This window comes from Lygodium microphyllum, chromosome 30 (genome assembly GCF_053477565.2).
Source record: "Lygodium microphyllum isolate KBCC chromosome 30, Lygodium_microphyllum_v1.1.10, whole genome shotgun sequence".
In the NCBI taxonomy this organism is placed as follows: domain Eukaryota; kingdom Viridiplantae; phylum Streptophyta; class Polypodiopsida; order Schizaeales; family Lygodiaceae; genus Lygodium; species Lygodium microphyllum.
Window position 1 is genome coordinate 32,067,461 of NC_141164.1, and position 11,100 is coordinate 32,078,560.

Here is an 11,100-nt window from a genome sequence, read left to right on the forward strand (position 1 = left end):
GAAGTGTCACAGAGTGCTTGATCAAGTTAAATGCTAAACTCAAATTATTTGCACATGCCTACGTCCTTGCGGACATGGGCACATTCCCTAGGGAGTAACTTGAGGAATATTTGTCATATCCACTATCTTGGGAAAATCAAGAATATCTTTATGAGCACTATGACAAACTCCTACATGAACCCATGCATCTCATCTCTCTAATGAGGAAGTTGACGAACTATGCTTAACTATGACATTCAATGAAGTGCTTTGCCAACCAAATCTCTTAGAGATAGAGCAACTAAAGTGACAATTAGAGGGTCAAAGTCAATTTGAAAAATGTTGGTTTGAAAACCATGCTACAATGGCTAAACTTGGAGCCCTAATTATGATAGTCTCAAAGGAGCGAGTAGCCAAATGGTGGCCTTAAAGAGACCTGTGACCTATGTGGTGCCAAGTTCCCTTCAAGTACTAACTACCATTCGAGTATGGACTTAGCTAGAACTAGCCAAGAGAACTCTTTGATTGATAAAATTCTCACTAAGGAGGAGCTACATGTTGCCACCAATAGACTCAAACAAGGCACGATGCTACTCAATGTTGCAAAATATTTGTTGTTACTAAGTAGGCTGCCACCACGATTACTAGATACATATGCACACTGCATTATAACCTGAGTCCTACAATTGGTTTTTATCCTCACAAAGTGACATGGATTCATAAACATGTACATAGATAAACAATATGTTTTGTGACTATGTGCAAATATTACCAAAAGAAGCAAAGCCAGCACACACACAAGCAATGATAATCAAGCGCATGTGATATGCATCAAAGTCAACACTATGGGATTCAGATAAGTGATGTCTTTTTGAGCTACACCTGTTCATTGTGGTTAAAGCATATGACTTGCATGTACTCTCACGAGTTGCCAAGTGAATGCAGGATGACACAGGTCTCTGTATGAATGTGTTCAATGTCCAAGTCACCAAAGACCACCAATCCCACAAGAACCGTTATGGAGGAGAAAGTGACAAAAATACCAAGAAATAAAGAGCCATGATAGAAGCCTTGCTAGAAGAGAAAATCACCCCTACAAAAAGCACACATTGCATTTGAGCATGGCCCAAAGCATAGTCATTGGCTACTCTCTCTTTCTTGGCCAAACTCTACATCATCCGGGTAGGAGCCACGCTCTCAATAACAACAACCACTTCTTCATCAACCAGGATTCAATTCACCAAATGCTCTATCCCTTGTCCGTGCACAGCTCACTCTAGTTGCTACCTCAATTGGTGAAGTCTCACATGTTACAAACAAAGAGGTTTGCAAAATCTCAAGTGTATCTCTTCATCTCAACAATTGTTCCTCTAGCAAGGCTAGTAACACAATCATTTTTGTAATATCCATTTTTTACAGTCTTTGGATCTTGACATTTCTCAATTAAATTAAAGGCTGATATCCTCAATATTTTGCATTGATTTTACTCATTTTATCCCCAAAAAAAGAAGAGAAAAAAAAGGCACCCTCGATCACAGCACAACACCTAGGGTCCTCGAATTAGGTACATCAAGTGACCTTGGTCGCGGCTGGCTCTATCCCTAGTCACCTAGCCCTTTATACATCCCCCACAATTGGTCAGGTCACATCAAGGGCAGGACATACCTAGGGAGCTCGTCTCACCTACGGATATAGACCTGTCACCCTGAACCATTTGCACAATTCTTTTTCATACTCCATCTCAGTGCCATCCCAATCAATAGTGATAAGCAAGGCACAAAAGACCATGAAGAGTGCACCATACTCTTCAAACACTACAAGTAGCCACTAGCTACCAAAAGCTAAGGCATCAATGAGCTCAATTATGCTACATCATGTTGTCAAAATCACAAATGATGTCTCAAGAAGCCTTCAAGTGTACTTCTCCTCAACATTGATAATTTTTTCCACCCCATTGAACCCTTGCTTCATCCACACATTGCTACGAGGAACCAAACTAGAAAACTTCAACTATGTAATATCTAAGTATGCATGTGCACTCACATAATATCTACACCACAATCTATACACAGTTTGCGTTCTCAAGTACATGACAATACTCTCAACTTGCTTAGAGTTCAACTTGTCTCCCAAACCTAAGTCTTGTGCACGATAAGAAGACTAGCACTAACCCCTAGGGAGAAACCATATGAGAGCTTTTCAATTGCATGTATTGAAGACTCCAACGAAAGTACCATCAGCTCTTCATCAACACTCAACTCTAAACTCTTATCCTTTATCATTATACAAGCGCACCAAAGAATCATCACGAGCAGAATTCCCAGAACACCAACACTTATGCCAACCTTGAGTGCAACTCCCAACAAAGAACGGCCCTATCACCAACTACAACAATCATATCACTAGCCAATCAAGCCAACAACGTGCTACCAATGACCTTCATCCGCACCACCACCAAAACTCTTCCAAGGCAATCCATAGCAGTCCCTTCCATCCATGTCTTCGGTGCATACCAAAGCCTGCTACCTACTATGACAGTGAGTGCCATGGGACTGGTACTCATCTAGGAGGGGGTAATCTTAACTCTCAAATAAACAAGGTGGAAAATCCAAAAAATCTAAAGTAAAAGACAAGGCCAAGGCAAAAGTGAAACGGAATACAAAGGTGCACCAAGAAAAATATGGAAACACAAGAAGTGTAAAAAAGTCTTAAATCAAAGAGAGAGGTGCACAAGAAAAAGCACACGTCAATACTTTTGTAAAAGAGCGCAAGGTGCACCATGATTTATTTTGTAAAAGAGCATGTGCAAATTGTAAATGGTTAGAGGCATGGGTTGAGGCCATGCCAATAGGGAAAGAGGAGGAGAAGGGTTAGAGAAATGGCATGGACCAAAAAGGCGATGACCACCCGAAGGGAATTAGGGCTAGGGTTTTGTATATAAAGTTGAAAAGTGAATGAGAAGCTCATTCTTGTGTGTGGCCAAAATTAGCTCTCCTCTTCTTCTTCTTCTTCTTCTTCTTATTCTTCTTCTTCTTGCTTGCTTGAGCTTGTGCTTGAGAGAGGGAGTGTGAGAGTATGAGGGAGTGACTATGTGAGGGTGAGGGACCGTGGTGGAGAAGCTCTCCATCTTCTCCTCTCTTCTTCTCTTCTCTTCTCTTCTCTTGCTCATGGCAATGGAGCTTGGAGCGTGGAGCGTGAAGCTTGAGGATCGGTGAAGCTTGCACTTGGATCGTGGAGCTACTGGAGTGATCGGGAGAGGAGGCAACTCGATCGGGCATAGAGGTAATCTCACTACACTTGTAGAGAGAGATAGTGTGTTGGCTATGTGAGAGGTAGCCATTAGTGCTCGGCTTGAAACGCTTGAAAGAATAAGTGGTCCATGGGTATTGGCGATTAAGCTTGCCAGTGGCAAGATCACTACAAGTAAATTCCTTTTGGGAAGGTATCAGGATGCATGTCATCCTACCCATAATGGCATTGGGGGATACAACACAAAAATAAACACAGGAGCAGGAGTGAGAATTTTAGCCACACTACACTACAAGCTTGGGGAAGTCTGCTCGGTGGAAATTGCTAGATTGAATATGACCTTGGCTAAGAGTATGAAAGTTTGCCTATTCGGAGTGCTTAAGGATTGGTCAATCAAGATAGCTGGAGTGTATTTTTTCATGAATTCCATCATAATGATAGGGGTGGACTATAATATCTTGCTAGAAAGACCTTGGATGAGAAATGCTTATGTAATCGAGGACTAGGGTAACGAACTAATATTCTTTGGAAATAGAAAGGAAGGAGTGCAAGTGGAGATGGGCACATGGAAAACCACACACATTGACCTTGATTCCATCTTAGTGGAGCCCCGAGAGGAACACCAAAGAAAAGGGAATTCTCTTGCAAGAAAATCTATCTTGTAACATCAACAAGCTTGTTTATCATGTTTCATATGATCACAATGAAGAAAAGAACACCAGGCACAACAAATCTTCATACAGCACCATGTAGACCTCCCACGGTTTTAATAGAATCAACCATATTCTTCAACATCTTCATAAAATCCATCAATAGAACAAAGAAAGCAAAGAAGTACACCATCTTTGAATGGAAATACATCACATAATATTCATCTTCAATATCTTCATAGTCTTCTCTCTCAATCTCTCATATACAATCACTTTGTTTGAGTAGAATTGGCTATCTCTGACTCTCTCTCTCTCTCTCCATCAATAATACATCATGTCCTCACTACAATCTCTCAAAAATCACTCTCAATAATCCTTCTTAGGTCGTGGATACCCCTCCCAAGAGGTATGTCTGATATGAAGAGTCACCAGAGCCTCTACAGTGTCCTTTCATAGCTCACTACTGTCACTTCTCTCTAGTCTTCACTTGAATCTTCAGCAGCTACTTCTTCCACTTCCTTCAGCTCTTTTGCACTTGTATTCACCTCTTTCCAAGGCTAGAAAACTTTCCCAAAGTCACATATACATTCCACAGAACACTTACAGAAGCATACAAAACAGTCTACAGAACAGTACCAGAACAGCTACAGTACAGAACAGAACAGAAACAGAACAGAAGCAGAAGCTCTACAGAAGACCTACAGAAGGTTACAGAAGGTCATCAAAACCACATAACTTATTCTCAAATCATTCCAAACTCTTACAAACCATTCAATAAACTTTCTCAATATCTCAATCTTCATCAATCAATACTCCATCCCTCCTTACAGAAGACAATCAGAACAAAACAGACCAAAACAGAGCAAAACAGAAGGTATACAGAACCAATCAGAATCTATCAGAACATCACAGAACCACCAACAAACATCATGATCTTCCAAAACACAATCATTATCATCTAAAACACTCTCAAACCACTTCTAAATCAATCAATCATCTCATAAAATCAACCATTCAACTCTCAAAAACAACAAAAATCAGCCAAAAAACAAGTCATTTCAACACTCAACATATCCCCACACTTAATAAGGAAGCGTCCTTGCGACCCAGGAAAAAGGGAATACAAGTTCATTTAAAATCTCAACATTGATCTTCAATATCTTCTCAAAAATAATCCATCCACCACGACCCCAACTTATAACCTGTTTCTGATATAAAAATACAAAGAAAGAAAAACTCTTTATACATTAACACCTCTTATCAAACAAGAAAATCACAACAAATTTGTAAAGGATATAAGAGTTTGCTTCTTCTTCATCGGCATTTGCTTCAATTCTCCATCCACGACCCCATCACCACAAATCTCCAAAATGTAGCTCGTACACGAAATTCCATAGGGAACCACCACGTTCGTTTGACATAAATAAACTCACAACACAAACACTAATACACAACACAACCATCTGAATGACTCCTTCAAAAAGAAGAGAGTTTTGCATTAAAAAACTTCCATTATACATTGGAAAGGTATCAATGAAGATGATCCCTCTTAAAAGATTGATGTTGTCGGAAACGATCCATAGACAAGGATTCATCTACAAAGTTTTTAGGAGGATTTTGAAAAAATTGGAGACAGCACATCCTTTCCAACAGGACCAGGTATCTGCTAGGAAAACAGAGGGCATGAAAATACAATATCTCCAGCTGTTGGGAATCAATGCTAACATTGACATTCACGCACAACTTTGGAATAGGGTTTGTTGAATCATTATGAGAATGCCTATTCATATACGCCAGGTACCAAGCAAAGTGAGCGGTTAATCTCACTGAGGGATCGGCAGACTGTGAATACTGTTGGGCAAAATGAACATAGTTTTGATAAGCTTGACTGGAAGCTGTCCATTCTCCTGGAATTACTGGCCAATTAATCTACGGTCCTATAAGGCAATCATCCGAACTCCATCCCCTTCTTCTGGAAATCTGATTATCAAACCCATCACAGTCACTAACCAACTGAGGTGGTTGAGATATGGAAGTGTTAGGAGAGGGTAGTGGAATAAGGGAAAGTGGATGTAGGGAGGGATAGGAAAAATCATAAAAGGAAGAAAAGGTTAAAGAAGGAGTGGCAGAAATTTGTAAGGAATCACTAAGGAACGGTGTTAACTGATAAATAGGAAATGTAGAGGGTACATTAATGGAGGGAGAAGGACAGGGTGGAGAAGGGGAAAATACCCTATCCTCAATAAAGGAACAGTATGTGAAAATAGGAATTTGAGGGAAAGATGAAGGTTGAAAAAGAAGAGGTAAAATAATGGTGGAATTAGATTGACAAAGGGAAAGATATATAGCATAACGGTGAGCCATTTGTTGGTAATAGAGGAGGGTAGGAACAGAAGGTCCCAAGAGAGATCGTCTATGATAGGCATCAAAGAAGGGAGCATCAAATGGTTTATGTTTTGAAAGATAGACTAAGAGATCCATCCTCAGTTGATTAGTACTCTGGGCAAAGGTAGGAGCTGTGTTTTGTCTTTGATTTAGGGCCACCGAATCAATCATGGGATGCCACGAAGTATCCTGACAATCAGCTACTTTGGAGGAATAACTCTGGAACATATCAGCTATGCGCAACTCCAAATGATTGACATATAAAACAGCCTGTAAGACCATATCCCCCACATACCATGCCATATCTACCTCATCTGGAATTAACAAATCTCCTCGGAGATACATGTATGACATCAACATGGTATCTGACATGACAGAATCTTCAAAGACCATTCAGACTACCTCTGTCAACAACTCAGCAGACCAAGCCCCACTCCAACCATCCTCTGGAAAAGGTAAATCCATCGTGGAAAGCTTCATGTAGAAGACCAACTTCTGTAAGTGGTAGTGGACAAAGAAAGAATAGTCTGGTAAGACATATTCCTGAAACTGTTCAAAGATAGACCATAACAAGTCCATTCTGGACTGCAATCGTTCCACTTTATCTTGGAATAGAGGGCACAAAGTAGCCTGTCTCTGAAGAGCAGCCAAGTCCTGTTGTGAAAGAGAAGGAATCAATGAAACAGGAGGGCTTGGAGGAACAGAGCGGGACTTTGCAAGTTGATCTTGCAACTGCTGGATTTGGGAGGCTTGGTTGGCCACTGTGTCATTAGCAGTCTGTAAAGCTGAAAGCTTGTCATCTAAGATAGCTTGGAATTCTTTCGCTTCTCTGGACATCTTCTCCTTCTCTGCTGAAAGGCTAGTAACCTGGGATTGAGCCTTGAGTAACTGGGTCTTCAAAGAAGAAATCTCATCGCTTTGGGTGGCAACCAATTGGGTTTGTTGTTCCATTTGCTTAAATAAATCTGCTAGGGTATCCTTAGCAGAAGCTAACTCAGATGTTGCCTTATGCAACTGGTCTTTGGACTGCATGAGCTCTTCATAGAAAGATGCGTACAGCTGTTGAACACAGGCTGTCACTAACAACTCAATGGAACTTTGAATATCCTTGCAGAGGAAAGGAATGGCATCTCCTGAGACGAGACTGTTCAGGGAAGGAACTGAGATCTCCAAGGATCCTTCTCGATGTGCTCTGAACAGGTTATTACAAGTGAGATACCCAGGGAGTTCACTGCCAGAGGTACCAGGGATGGGCACTGAGGGAAGTACAGAAAGGGCTTTATCTGCTACCCTCTTCAAGCGTTTGCGCTGTATGACCAGGGGAGGCGGAGAATCATCATCCTCTACGTCAATGGGTTCTGACTCTTCTGAAGGTGGAGGAGGAGGTACTGGATCTGATGGAGGAGGTGGAGGCACAGTCTTCTGTAAACCTGAATAGGTCAAGAAGGCAGACAAATATGATCCGTAGGTAACATTGGTAACATTACCTCTGGTGACTTTAACAAAATGCTGATCCATTTTAGTGAGGAGGTATGTGCTCCAATCAATAGCAACTCCTTTCAGCACCATCCTGGAAGATGTGAAAAGCTCTTTGGACAAATAGTGGGATAGCGTTTTGGCAGGCATAAACCTGTCCTGGAGAAACTGACAGATCGTCTTCCATACGGGATTAGTAATCATAGAAAAGGAAACTCCTGAAGAGTTTATCACCTTCTTAACTTCAAGGATTTCCCTTGTTTGCTTTTGCAACAGCTTGAGAATCTCTTCATTAGAGAAGAGCTGATGAGTGGTCACAAAAGGTTCTCCTTTGAAGGGTAAAGACAGAGCCTTCCCTAGGCCTCGAGATGTCAAAGTCATAGACATGCCTTGGACTACGCCTGTCTTCTTGCTGTAAGAGGCCAGGAACTCATCACATAACGACGGATCCTCTGGAAGCAGTGGAAAAGGAGTGGCCACAAAAGCAGCAAGTCCCGCCTTCGTGAGAGGCTCAAAAGTAAGTAGGGAAGAGTAATCCCTACTAACTAATGGGATGTACTGGATAGGGGGAGGAGCATGAGAAGGCGCCATTCAGATGGTTACACACACACCACAAACAGAGACAATCAAGGAGAATGCCTGCAAAACAACAGACAAAAACCAAGGATAAGAGAAGTACCAAATAAAACGTGACACGACCAACTAACCCCAAGCAAACCACATCCTAGAAAAAATTTGACATGACCTTGAGACAAATGCGACCGAAAGCTTCATGCGATGCATCAGACAAATACCCAGAACCCCGTAGCAGGCAACAAAAGAAAAAGAAAACTGCATACCGTACCCGTAACCGTAACTAAGACAGGAAACCAAAATAAGACCACATCCGACACATATCAAAACTATATCTGTGAGAAACCAAGACTGGACCATGGAAAATAACTCTAATGACTGCGCATACCCATCCCACGAAACGGTTCATTAAAAAGGGGAAGTAAGTGCAGTGAGGGGGGAATTAATTTAATGAAGGGTTGATTTTAATCAATTATTAAAAATGGGTGAATTTTTATTAGGTGATAAACCTTAGCAAGAAAACGGCGGTTCCTTATTAGAAATTAAATTACCAATTATTAGGTGAAGCCGGTGCAGTTATTCGATTCCCGGACTTCGATTCCCGACTGGGTCTCTAAATGCAATTCATTGATTACAAATTAAGGTGATGTGAAGCACTTTTTTGCCAGCGCGTGCTCATGTGATGGCTGGTTTATTTTAATTAAAATTTAAAGTGCCTCTGTAGCGCACGTAGCGCGTGCTAAGTGAACGGCGGGTTTATTTTAATTAAAAAGTATGTGTGTTGAGCGCGAATGCACGTGGAAACTGTGGGTGAATTAAAGGGTTCATTTTAACAATTAATTTGTGATTAAGGGGAAAATGAAAATAAATAAAATACACAAAATAAATACCTGGAAGGGGTGTGTATGTAATGCAGAAATACGCACGGAAGAGTCCCCCAAAAGAAGTGAATCTAGTAAAGGAAAAGGAAAAATCACTGATGAAACAACAACGACAACACCTTAGCAGATGTGTGGATTTGGTTTTTGTGGGATTTTGATTTTTATTCGTAGTTTTATGTTTATTTTTTATTTTTTTTATGTTGTTTGTTTTTTTTTCGTGTTAAGTTAATATTATTTAGGATTGAATAAATGGAAAATGAGCAAGGGAAGTGAGGGGAATTTTTTAGAATTTTTTAAAGAATTTTTTACTATTTTTTAAGGAATTAGGAAATGTGTAATTTTCAGAAATTGTGGGGTGGGTAATGTCCAGTGGACAAACTCCCAAAAATTGGCAAAAAGCAAAAGGAATTTTTAGAAAATTTTCTGAATTTTTTTTATGGAAAAATTAATTTAGAAATGAATTAAATCACATAAATCATGTTAATTAAATAAGTCAGTTAAGTCTGGTTAGTCTGGGTAAGTCATGTGAGGCTAACTAAGTCAAGTCAGGTTAAGTTAGTGAGGGTAGGTTAGTCAGCTAGGTTAGGTTAGTCAACTAGGTTAGTCAGCTAGGTTAGGTGGTTAGTGGGTGGGGTTAGGTTAGTTAACTAGGGTTAGTTTAACCGAGTTAGGGTTAATTTAGGGTTAGGGGGTGGGGTTAGGTTAGTTAACTAGGGTTAGTTTAACCTAGTTAGGGTTAATTTAGGGTTAGGGGGTGGGGTTAGGTTAGTTAACTAGGGTTAGTTTAACCTAGTTAGGTTAGTGAACTAACTAGGGTTAGGTAACACTAATTAGGTTAGTTAACTCTAGGGAGGTTAGTGACTAACCTGAGGGAGGAGGTGGAAGAGGAAGAGGAGGAGGAAGGGGAGGTGGGCGGCAGCGGCAGGCGGCGGGAGGAGGAACCAGGGCGGCGGCGAGCGAGGAGGAGGCGGTGGCGGCGTGCGTCAACAGCACGCACAGGCGGGGAGGGAGGACATCCGTCGGCAGCGAGGAGGAACCAAGGCGGCAGCGCGACGGCGTCTGACTACGTGGCGGCGTTTCTAGACACGGCGGCGGCGTTTGACTGCGTGGCGGTGGCGTTTGACGGCAATAGGGCAGCGGGTCGGCGTCGTCCTGCAGGAGGCGGCGAGAGGCGGAAGGAGGGGCAGCCCCGAGTAGAAAGGAGGAAGGGCGGAGGAGGAAGACGGCGGGGGGAGGAGAAAGAGGACGGGGGAGAGGGAAGGGAGGGACGCAGGGAGAGGGGGGGGGGAAGGAGGTGGTTGGGGGTCGGGTGGTTAGGGGGGAAGGGGTGGGCAGGGCAATGGGCGAGCAGGTTGGGTGGGCAGGGGTCCCAAGGGGGGTGGACATGGACAAGGGTAGGGTAGGGTAAGGGGTGGGCAGGGGGAAATGGGTGCGTACCCCCGTCCCGCGCACATGCGCGGGGCAGGGTAAAAAAATTTGCCATGACGGGATTGAAATGACGATGGGATGACGGTACGGGTTATGCGGACACGACCAGGACACGTGGAGACGCATAAAATCGAAAAAGGGCGCGTGCACGCGCAAAACAGGCGCGCGATTACACGTAAAAATAAAGAAAAATTAATAACTCCCAATCCGGACGGCAAAACGAAATAGCGTAAAAACAAAAAGTGGGCAGGACGACAGGGGGAAAACAAGGAAAATACGGGACGGAGGTTCCGAGGGGGGGAAAGGGCGGTCACGTGCAAAAAACACAAAAAACGAACCAAAAAACGTAATTAAAAATTAATATCGAAAAATCCGTGCATCGGAATGAGGTGCAGAAAAAAGAAAAATGGTGCAAAAAGACATGCTCGACAATCCGATCACATCAAAACATAATTCTGACGGAGATAAGACGCGTTCTC